Below are 12,299 nucleotides of genomic sequence, written 5' to 3' on the forward strand. Positions count from 1 at the left end.
TTCTTAAGCTAAATAAACTATTTAAACCCCCCTTGGATCAGCTGGAAAATGCATCGTCACAAAGCTGAAAACAGGGTTGTTTTCATCAGGTATAATAGAAACATCAGATATGATAGTAGTTTTGTCTGATTTTAACTCATATTTTCATATATAGATGATCTCAGTTCTGACATGACATGAACGCAGTACTAGTCTCATTTAAAAGACCTAAAAGTTAAAAGAAAGAAAGCTTTTCACTCTCAGAAGCTGGAGGGAGGACGACAGACTGGACAGCATTTAGCATTTAGCACCAACTCAAAAACCAAATGAGAAACATGAACACATGTGTCTGCAGTTGCTCCATTGTTGAATGTCTTGTGTAAACTGTAAAGGCGTTTGAAACATGAAGCTTTTATTTCACTACAAAAAGGTGCTTCAAAGCGATTAGTCGATATTGGTAGCGTTAGCTGATGACAAACGTCATAACGACGAAATGCATTTACATGTTTGCCTCTTGTTTTTCCTTTTTTTGTTTTTGCAATTTTTTTGTAAACTGACTTTTCTTATAAAACAGATTATTTAAAACAGTTGTGAGATCAATTGCTGTATGAAAGAAAAAAACATTTATAAAATGACAATCATTTTCCAAGGCGCTTTAAAAACAAACAAAAAAAATGGTTGTGTGTGTATATAACTGTGTTTTTTTAATGGTGTGGTTGCAAGCACTACTTCAAAATCACTGCTCTTACAAACTCTTTCTTCAGCACTGAAAGTAGTCTTGTAGAAAAGAAGCATTTTATGACTCCATGTTGTATGAATATTGTTCCCAAGAGTTGTGTGTTTTATCTTTATGTCATGTTTGAAGACAGTTTGTCACTTTAGCTTAAAACAAAACGGTGCCATGACGTAGAGGCCAGTCCATTGTTCAGTATATGAAGAGCAACGTTTAAATACAAATCTAAAATCTTTTCCTCTTCTTTTAGAAACTTAAAATCCACATTTTCCACCAGATAACATTTAAAAGTGACTGTTTTATATTTTTATTGTGTTATCAGCCATTTTGTCAGAGTCGGAGTCGAACTCAACTTTGGAACCAAACTCTCCGTAAGCTGCTTTGTCGTGGTTCATTTTTTTAAGGCACACAGACTTTATTTTGCTACTTTTATCACTGAAGGTTGTAGCTGTATGTAAACAACATTTTTAAAAATGCAGTTTGTCTTTGAGCCGTATGTTGAAATGTGCTCTTGGATCCTGGAAATAAAGGATTTTGTGCAATCACACTGAATTGTCTCCTCTTTTCTTTGTGACACGGTCTGATTGTGCTAACGTCTCCTGTCTTTTCAGAGCCTGACATTCCTCACCTGCCCTCCCGCTGTCACTGTAGCTCCCCACCCCAACCATCACCTGACCTGCTCACCTGTTCTCCCAGCTGTTCTGCCATTCAGTCAACCCTTCAGGCAGTGTGCAGAGTAGCCAGCCAGACAAACATCTGACAGTCATTACAGGAAGGTTAGGTAAGAAATTCACAAGAACTCATGTTGTAAAAACATGTAAAATTAGTAATATGTCAAAAAATGGCTCATGAACTTTACAGCTGACCTAACACTGGATTTTGAAGGCAGATACTGATCTGAGGATGATGTAAAGTTTATTCAAGAACTGTGGCCAACATACGTACTTAGTGGGGCATTTTATAGTTGAAAAATAAACTTGCCAGTCCTGATGGAGAAACTGTTTTTAAATTAACTTAAATCTTTGGCATTGTGATACTGCAGATTCCTGTTACTCATCTGCTGATACTGATATAACTGTGATAAGCTATTGTAAAATTGATGCCGATGTTAGTAATTAAGTTGATCAATATACCACTTATCACAACCAGTGATTACAACTATTGCATGAGCAAAAATAATTAAATTAAATGCCACAAATATAAATATGACAAGAATTAAAGGTAAATTAGAATTAAAAGAAATATAAAAATTCCATGAAAAAGTATCAGTTGGTGTCCAGAAGAATAACCAATAACTTAAAATCCACCCTGAGCTACATCACGGGACCTCAGAGATTTGAGAAACTGAAGTGACGCACGCCACCAACAACATGAGGATGCTTTTAGCTGCTGTCACTGAACCGTCCCACAACACACACACACACACCAGTATAGTCCATTTCCACACCTTCGTTCTTACGCTTTTTACACCAGCAGATGTGTGAAGTCGCACCCGGCCAAAAGCAAACAAACACACACTGATACTAGAGGCGATCCGCCAGAGACTAAAACGTCTATTACTGACCGACAGCAGAGATAAAACTCTGAGCCAAAGTATCAGATATCTCTAAAACCACATTTTGATCCTAGTTTCAGTTATTTTATAATACAGGAACAAGGAAATTGACAACAACAAAAACCATCACTGTGTTAAACATCAACCCTCCCTCATCCTCGTGGGCTGAGAGGAAAAGAGGTCAAAGAGCATCCATTTTGTTTTCTTTGTGCACTGAACCTTTTTAGCTACATTTGTTCTACATCTGAAGTGATTACTACCTCAAATGTATCACCTTCAGCTCAGGCTATTTATGCATACTTGGGATCAAAATTCATTCTGAAAATTATTTTAAAATTAAAAGGCCTGACTGTGAAGGTGTTTAAAGGACACATTTTATCCTTAGGCAAGGTTTTACAAACCTAAAAACTCACATGAATGGCTTGTTTAATCAGAAATGGATCTTTTAATACCAAACAAAGATATTTGAAGCACAAGCTTCCAGAAAGCTGCACATAAATGCTTCCTCTCCCGAGTGCAGAACGCTGTCTGCTGTCGACTCTACATCTTTAATGAATCACCCCGAATCATTTATGAGAGTTTTTCTTCTCCCGCAGTCTTCAGCCGGTTAACTTTGCCCGCTTGTGACGTGATCAATCATCCAAGCAAGATGTTGTGTGTCCCACTTTAGCTTCCTCGGGCTGCTGCGTCACACAGGCCGCTGCCGCAGGCCTCCGGCAAGGCCCGCTGGGAGAGCTCAAACCTCACGGAGGCCGACGAAGCAGCAGCCGAGAGCAAAGAGGGTGTTGTTGTGTCGGTCATTGAGATAATTCACCACATTACAACCTGCTCCAAGAAACCACGAGGAAGAAGACTCAGTGTTTCCTTTGTATTAATAACAAAAATTATGAAATCTTAAGCAGATTATGGACTTTCTGTTTGCAATGTGAAGTGTTTTTAAAGGAGCACTAATTCATTTTTATCCCCAAATGTTCTTCCACAACCTCAAGACGAGCTGATGCAACACACTTCTTGGACTTTACTGACACCTATTGGCGCATATTCTGTCATGAAATTGTTAATCAATACTGATTTGTATTGTTTTGTCTGCAACCTTTTGTGCATTAAATATAAACAGTAACACATCATGTGTAAGAATGTATTGAATTCATGTATAAAAATGCCAAAACTAAGCAATAACACAAAACAGGTTTTGGTCAGATCTTATTAGTGGTACAAATAATATTAGGTAATAATAATAGGTTTTGCTGTGTAGAAACAATGTCAAACAACTTCCTGCTTTGCTTCTGACCGACACGAGGTCACCTGTCAGGTAAACGCAGGTGGTTTAATGTGGTAGATCAAATGTTTGTCAGCTTTACCTGCATGTTTTAAAGCAGTTCACACTGATTGTGTATCATATTTAAACCCACTGTTTACTGTGTTACTGTGTCCAGTATTTAACACCTCGATCAGGAGTCTCTGCAGTTGCTCCTGCTGCGTAGCAAAGACATGAAATATTTACCAACCATCTATAACCACTCAGGCCTTTTTCCTGATGGAAAATATGGACACTGTGAGCGAGTGCAGAGCTCCTGACCTGCTTTCGGACCGCTCAGGATGACACCAAAACTGTTCAAACCTGCAGCTCAAATCTGATTTTTCTAATTCTTTCTTTTATGCATGAGATTGAAGTCACACTTTTTTTCGTTTGTTTTAACGTTTAAAATTCCCATGGAGTCATAAATCTGCTGTCCAGTGCATTCCAGCAGGTTTTTTGGTGAATCTGTCTTTTGTTGTTTTCCTACATTTCCCACAATACCTCTCACCAACCTGAAAACGGACAGAACATAACAAATAGCAACTTTTAGGTCATATAAAATAATTTCATCTTTCTGATTTAAGTCCTCGAACCTAACCAGAAGAAAATTCTGATATTTTTAAAGCACAATAATTGAATAGTTTATTTCTTACATCTGTATTTTTTTCGTCTGGAAACTCTTTCTTTTCCCGTCCACCTCTGATTGATTTCTCACAGATTGATTTTTCTGTCCAAGTCTGTTTCTATTAATTTTTTCTCCTTGTATTCGTCCACATGCAGAGCTGCAGCAGGAAACACTGATCTCTCTCTCTGCACACACCCCGTCTCCACCCGTCGGGCTGTCAGTGTGCATTACCTCCAGCCCAACAAACAGATACTCGTGCACTTCCTGTGCTTCCTGCATGAAGGTAAAACACACTCCTTCTCAGTGATAAAAAAAAAGCAGCAATGAATAATGGACATGAACTTTATTTGTGGTAGCACTTTACAATAACAATAACTGTTTTACAGGCAATAAAACATGAATGAATAAAGTCGAAACAAGATAATCCGACATGGAATCAAGATTGAGCCTTTAGAAAAGAATAAAATCTGAGCCAAAAGCGTTTTTGTTCTGCTCACCTTCAGTCTTAATTTATCGCCATCGAGTGACACAGAAATGTCCAGACGGCCGAGCAGGGCGCAGTGTAAGCTGTCATAAAGGTTTAAACAGAGAGCTAATGGCCGGTGTTAACAGGCAGGGAGGCTTTTAGGGAGGAAACACCCCCACAGCTTCCACCTCCACCTCCACCTCCCATCACTGTAACCCAGATCTGACTCCCTGCAGGCTGCTCAAACACAGACAGTTTTGATTAAAGACACATTCACACATACATATAGATACAACAGTCACACTTTACTTTAACTCCCCCTATTTAGCATTAAAAGCAGTGTGTAAACACAGTAAGCAGCTCTGACAAAAAGAGACAATATTACAATTTAGAAATGGAGTCTTCATGTATAATGAAGGTCTGTATCAACATTAGATTTAATGTTGTCATGCAGATACTTTTCACTTGTCCATGTATCTTTAGTTTCTGATAAATATTTAGTTTCCTAAAAACCTTGTTCAGTAATTGCAGGTGGTCGAAGCCAACGTGTAGCAAGCTGAAAGGTCACAAACCTTCCAGAGGACCTGTGTGTGAGTGAGTGTGTGTCTGCAGGATGCTGCAGTTGAATGTCCTGACCTTTACTGAGTGTCGGTGTTCAGCCTGCAGGCTTCGACCGCAGCGTGACGCTCAGGTCAAACCACCACAGAGCTTCTGTGTGGATCAGAGCTTTGATTGGCAGCTCACTGCAACACCTACCAAACTTATACTTGAAATATCACAATTATCCATTTCTAAGTCACTGAAAAACTTTAAATACATGTTGGCTCTTATAGAACTTATAGAAGTTTGTTTGTAGTTTTGTAATATTTGTACAAGATATTTAACAACAGGAGTAATGATAAATTATATTATAAAAGATTAATTAACGTAATTAGAACTGGAATAATTTAAGCCAAGGATTACCCCATAAACCTGACAAAAAAAACAGTAGAAAAATATCTGTATTATATGAAACAATGTTGGTTTACATTGTAAACAAACAGATGATTGGTGCAGCTGTAGACTGAAGGGACTCTGTTTACTTTCTGTTGTGATTTTATTTGACAGGAAAACGTTTCTCTCTGTTTTATCTCCGTGTGACGCTTCGCTGAGCACCTTCAGCCGCACGGTTTGACCTTCAACCCCCCCCCCCCCGCCTTCGAACAGACACTCGTACAAACTACCCACCAGTTTGTGTGTTGGTGGGGACATGGTTACCGCATCCTCCATGTCAATATGCCAAACCAGGTTGGATCAGCGCATTTGTTTTGTCGACCCCAGCAGATGAGGCGGGTGGAGAGGTCGTCAAATATTGATGCCAGAAGCTGAAACACACAACTGCTGCCCTCTGAAGGAACAGAAAACTTCACTTGTGAGTTTTAGTTTCAGCTTATAGTTAGAATACCTTAGAATAAGGAATAACGACGATTAAGCATCTTATTTGAGACTTTTGGACTTTGTCAAGAGGCCGTTGTGATGATCCTCCTGAAAAATGTGCCATTTGTAAACAGATTTCACTCATATTTTGTTTTCATTTTCGCCTATTTAAAGTCAGATTTATTGTTGTCCGGATGTGACATTGACATTGTGACACTGACTCATTAAATCTTTATTAAATCAAGTTAAGTTCCATAATAGAATTGAGCACAAGGTCGTACAATGCAAGTAATTTTCCCTGTATTATAAAACTGAAAACAATTCCAGCAGAATTAAATGAGGACACTTAAAAGAACCAAACTGCTTTTAATTTTATGTCAATTTTGAATTTCAGTACCTTAAATTTCAAGACATGAGACAAAATATTGAGGTGTCTTTACTTTAGCGAAGTAAGAATAACCTTAACAATTTTAACAGACACCTGCCAACCAATCAGAAGTTAGTATTTTCCATTGTAATGTAAATCATTAACAGCTAAAGTGCTACCTAAACCCTTCACAGGACCAACAGGTGAACACGCTGATGAAACATAACCCTTTAATGCAGTTTGTGTTCATTCGACAGAATTTTTTAGGCTCTTGTTGTTTGTTGTGTTGACTTTGATATGATGATCTTGAATAATTCAGAGTATTTTCGGCATCCTGCTGCTCTCTTTTCTTATTTTTTTCAGTGTTTCCAGGAAGCTGCTGAAGCTCACAGATCTGCCTGACCTAAAAGCTCTGACATCTCAAGGGGCGATCGCACACTGAGCTGCCAAAAATACTCTGTGTGTGTGTGTGTGTGTGTGTGTGTGTGTGTGTGTGTGTGTGTGTGTGTGTGTGTGTGTGTGTGTGTGTGTGTGTGTGTGTGCACCCAGACTAGAGAGCAGAAACACAACCTCGACCTAGATACTGAAAAAACAACCAGAGGAGGGTTCAAGGAGACGAAGAGGACGAGAAGGGAGAAACAGCAAAGATGAGACAGGAGAGGATGAGAAAAGAGCAGAAACATGGGAAGAAGAAGATGTCAGGAGAAAAGAGGAGGAATAAAAAAAAGATGTGGAGAACAAAGATGAAGGAAAAGAGACAAGAAGAGACAGGAGAGGAAGGGAAAGAGAAGTAGAAAAGTGACAAATGACAATGAGGATGAAAAGTGTAAAGAAGATGGGGAGAGGAGAAGAGGGTAATGCAACAAATGAAAGGAGGAGTACGACAAAAGAGGATAAACAGGAAGAGAAACAGCCATAAGAGAGGAGAAGAAAAGGAGATGAGGAATAGGAAGAAGAGAAGAGAAGGGTGATGAAGAGGAGGAGGGGACAGTAGAGGAAGAAAAGATGAAGAGAGTAGAGTAGAGTTGGTTTGGAGGTCACGGCCTCCCTCCTGTTGGTCTGATGGATCCACACTGACAACCAGAGACCACTGGAGACTGTGTGTGTGTGTGTGTGTGTGTGTGTGTGTGTGTGTTATAGTTCAATCTCACTCAAACACACACACACACTTTTCCCAGTTTCCCTGGAGGTGTTTTCTTAATCGACTGTGGCTGTGTCTGGAAACACACACACATACACACACTCACAAAGGTCAGAGGTCAAACAGGAAGTATTTTGCCCGTACAGATGGCAGGTTTCAGATCCATCCGAGTGTGAAAGGTCACAGGACAGTAGTAGTACTGGTAGTAGCAGTACACTCAGTTACAGTAGCTGTAGCAGTAGCAGTATTAGTAGTTGTAGCTTTACTAGTTGTGGTAGTAGTTGTAGTAGAAGCGGAGGCAGGAGTTTGTAGTAGTTGCCGTTCTTGCAGTCGTAGTAATAGTTTAGTTAGTTAGAGCGTGTGGTATTAGTAGTTGTAGCTGTGCTGTAAGTAGTAAAGTTGCAGTACTTGTGACGATGATACATTGATAGTACTTGCTGTAATAGTATTAGCATTTGTAGCAGATTGAAGTTGTAGTAGTTGCAGTTTTGCAGTAGTTGTGGCATTTGTAGTAGTAGTTATATCAGGTGCAGTAGTTACTGTGTTTCCAGTAGTAGTAGTAATTGTCAGAGTAATAGTAGTATTTGTTGCATTTTGCAGACATAGCAGTATTAGCAGTATCAGTAGTCTCGGTAGTAGCAGCATCGCTTTTTTTTCAGATATCGGTGTCACCATAGCAACATGATGAATTTAATAACCATAACTGAAGTTGAGCTCAGCATTGATCAAAATGACCTTAAAATAATAAAGAATGATGTTGATGGAGATGATGACACTCATTGATGATGATGATGATGATGACGGTAATGACAGCAGTGATGATGTTTATTCAAAGGAATTGGCTCACACTCAGTGAGGAGTCTTTATCGCAGTGTTTAATCACATTAAACAACGTGATCTCATTCACTGGAGACACTTTGTCCTGGATGTTTACGTTTTTAAAGACACAAACTTTTGCCAGTTTCAGCGTTGATGTAGCGTGAGAACATTATTGTAAGATCGCTGTCTGGGTCTGAAGTCTGTCATGAAGCGGAAACGCCTTAAACATCTTTAAAAACACAGAAACTTCGTGTGAGGACTTCAGAGAGGAAATTCCTGCCAGCACACTGTGAAAGGCCTCTATTGTGTTGTGGTAATCCACTTAACCTGCACGCTTTCAAACAGCTGGCAGGCCCTCACCTGTTTACCTGACAGCACACAGAAAAAAACACAAAATAAACATGAGAAAGAACTAAAACTTACACTCGCCTGCAGGGAAAATTACCTTACAATAACCTTAAAATAGAAATACTGTTATTATGTTGTTGTTTTGGGATTCCTATTTTGGTATTCAGACTCATCATTGATTGTCCAGTTGTCTCAGGTGTTTGTGTAATTTATGTTTAAGTTCTTCATATTTCAAATATACAAAAGTGATACAGTTTTACAATTAAGATTAAGAATATTATGAAAGTAGGAGCAAATAAACCGCAAGTTTCAAAACTAAAACTATATGAAAGCTTAAATCTTACAATATCACCATTTAGATTTGATTGAATTAAAGACACATTAAAAAGACACATTTAAAGACACATTTTGAGCAGCTGAGGTTGAGCTCACACAGTCTGGTTGTTAATAGCAACAGTAATTAAATATCACATGTAAAACTTGTTGGCGTTAACACCATCTCTGTCGTCCAGTGACTGTCTGTCAGATGTGAGGACCTGATTGAGGACTTGACAGCGGCAGGGACAATCTGTTCCAGCCGACCCGCTCCTCGTTTTCCTGACCTCCGTGACCTCTCCGAGGCTCTTCCTGTCACAGAGTCAGAGCTGCCATGATGGATCTGAGGAGGGGCGTGAACGAGCCGCCACGCTGCACCGCCGCTGTCGCGTTCATTAACACCTCCATCCGTCGCACACACACACACACACACACACACACACTTTCACACGTACTGTTTAAGTCTGCACACACACAGTTGACACACTGACTGTACTGCTCTGTAAAGCAGCTTGATATCAATGCCGATTTTGTCAAATGTGGATCTATAAATACATTTGAATTGACATTATTGGTCAGAGGTGTGAGTAACACCACAAACCAAACTCTGTACAATTTTATGAGTATTTAAAAAAAATCATAATTATAGTTATTAACTTCTTTATTTTATCACCCTTCAGTTCAGCCTAAATGTTGTTTCAAAGCCTTTCCTCCACTGCCAGTTATGTAATCCTTTTGGAGAATACTAAATGCTTTTTATTTTGATTAGTTTAGTTATTTTGCCTACAATGAGTACTAGCAAAGCAGTAGCAGTAGTTCAAACAGTAGTAGAAGTAGAAGTGGTGGTTGCAGTAGTAGTAGTACTTTAGTACTACTCAGGGCCGTAGCGACCAGCAACATGTCTGGGATTTTAGGAAGTTTAACGTTATGAAGAGACATTTACATTCTGCGATTACACAAATACACCATTACACTTATAACCATTTCTGTTAGAACTAACACTTCTACTACTAATATTACCTGTACTGCTACTACCATTTCTACACTATTACTATTAATACAACAACTACTATTTCTGTATTTTATACTACTAATACTATTATTGTCACTGTTACAAGTACTGTTGCTGGAGAGAGAGACCGCGAACATTTACTGTCCTGTATTAAAGCATCTTTTCATTTCAGACAGACCTGTTTCGCCCCCTGCTGGCTGCTTTTAATACTGCACACAGGTCAGACTGATGACATCACAACAATCTCACCTGCTCACAGTCTGAGGTAAGGTGAGACAAACTGATATGGCATTGTGGCATTAATTGATCTTTGATTGAACAGGAAACTGGATCGATCAAAGAAGAGCTTGACTTGATCTAAATCCAATTTAGATCAGATTTCAAGTAATACAGATAAGCTTCAGTGGATAAAAATATGATGTAATCGATTAAAACTGAACCAATTAGTTGATTGATTTTTTAGTCGATTGACCAAACAAAATCACCAAACATTTGCTGGGTCCATCATCTCAAATTTGGTGCTTTAAATGAACATCTTTGGACTGTTGGGCGGAGAAAACAAGACATATGAAGGGAAATTAAAATAAATGTTTAACTCATTTCTGACAAAACAATTAATCAATTATCTGGGCATTAATTGATAATGAAAATAATCGTTAGTTTCATAGTTTTAGATTTTTCAGCATGAAAATATTTAAATCTAAAGGAATTAAATACTTAAAATCTGTAATGATGATCTTATGTTCAGTAAATCTATTTGAAATAAACTGTGACTCAAAACGTACAAATTTTGAATGGTGACAGCAAGAAAAAACAACAATAAAAAACTAATAAGAAATCCAAACCAACCAGTGAAAGTGAGCTGGATGAAGATAGAGCGACTTTAATGTTCCAGCAGCAGAACATGGAGGTAATCCTCGTCCACAGGGATTAACGATTAGCGTCTTCATTGAGACCGAAGCAGCTTTCATGTGCTTCACTGTAATCCTCCTGCTCTCTGATAGTCTGCAGCAGGGGTCATAAAACACCCTCTGTCTTATACTATCTACCACAGACAGTATCTGTGTACTGTGTACACTATGTACACATGTATACAGTATTTGTATTTCACAAACTGACACCCAAATACCATCTGTTGGGAGATAATCACTTATTGTCCAGTTTTAGATAATAAGTACATGTAATTACAGTAGAAGTAGTAGGAGTACTAGAGGTAGTGAAAGTATTCATAGTAGTAGCAATACAGGCAATAGTAGTAGTAGTCATTGTAGTTGTGATAACAGTAGAGGTAGTTGTATACGTGCTACTAGATATAGAGTAGTACCTGTAGCAGTAGTAATTGTATCAGTTGTAGCAGCACAGTTGGAAGTGGAAGTAGAAAAATTGTACTATATCAGTAGCAGTAGTGCTGGAGTTGTACTTGTAATAGAAGAAGTAGAGATAGCAGTAGAAAACGTACAGGTGGTAGTAGAGGTAGTAGCAGTAGTAACAGTAGTAGTAATAGTAGATATGGCATCAACAACAGCAGCAGTAGTCGAAGTAGTACTAGAAGTAGATCAGTCATGGTCGTAGTACCAGCAGCAGCAGTGGAGATATAGTATGTTTTATTCAAAATAATATGATTCCTGATCATAATTGATGACCCTTTAACTTCCAGATACTTTAAAGCTCCTTATAAGATGAAGTCGACGCCACACATCTGTTTTACTTATTTCCTGATGCTTCCAGAAGGTACAAGATTTTCACCCCTAAACACCCTAAACAGGATATAGTGTTGGTGGCAATAATCAAGTTAAGTGTACAGAAGGGAGGTAACTGAAGCAGTTTCCAATAGCTGTTATTGTGCAGCACAATTATCCAGGTCGAGTCAAAGGCTGCCTTGAAACTGGATCCTTGCAGACACCCAATATCTGTGAGAGGAAACACTACTGTACCATCACTGACACTGTCTGGAGGGAACAAGTGAAGAGTCTGAACATCCAGTCTCCAGACAGAAATACACAAAATGTAAAGTGTGAAGTTTCTTTCTCAAATAAAACAGAAGGAGAACTGAGCATGTGCAATGAGAGCTGCCAGCAAAACATCCAAAATCAACAGAAGAAGAGGAGGAGGTCTCATTCCTGCTCACACTGACAGGACACCACATTAAGCACTTTCACACCTCATCAATTGGGTTTTTGCGCTTCAGTTTTTGTCTCGATTAGACAAACAAGATAAAACATG

This window comes from Enoplosus armatus, chromosome 24 (genome assembly GCF_043641665.1).
Source record: "Enoplosus armatus isolate fEnoArm2 chromosome 24, fEnoArm2.hap1, whole genome shotgun sequence".
NCBI lineage: Eukaryota > Metazoa > Chordata > Actinopteri > Centrarchiformes > Enoplosidae > Enoplosus > Enoplosus armatus.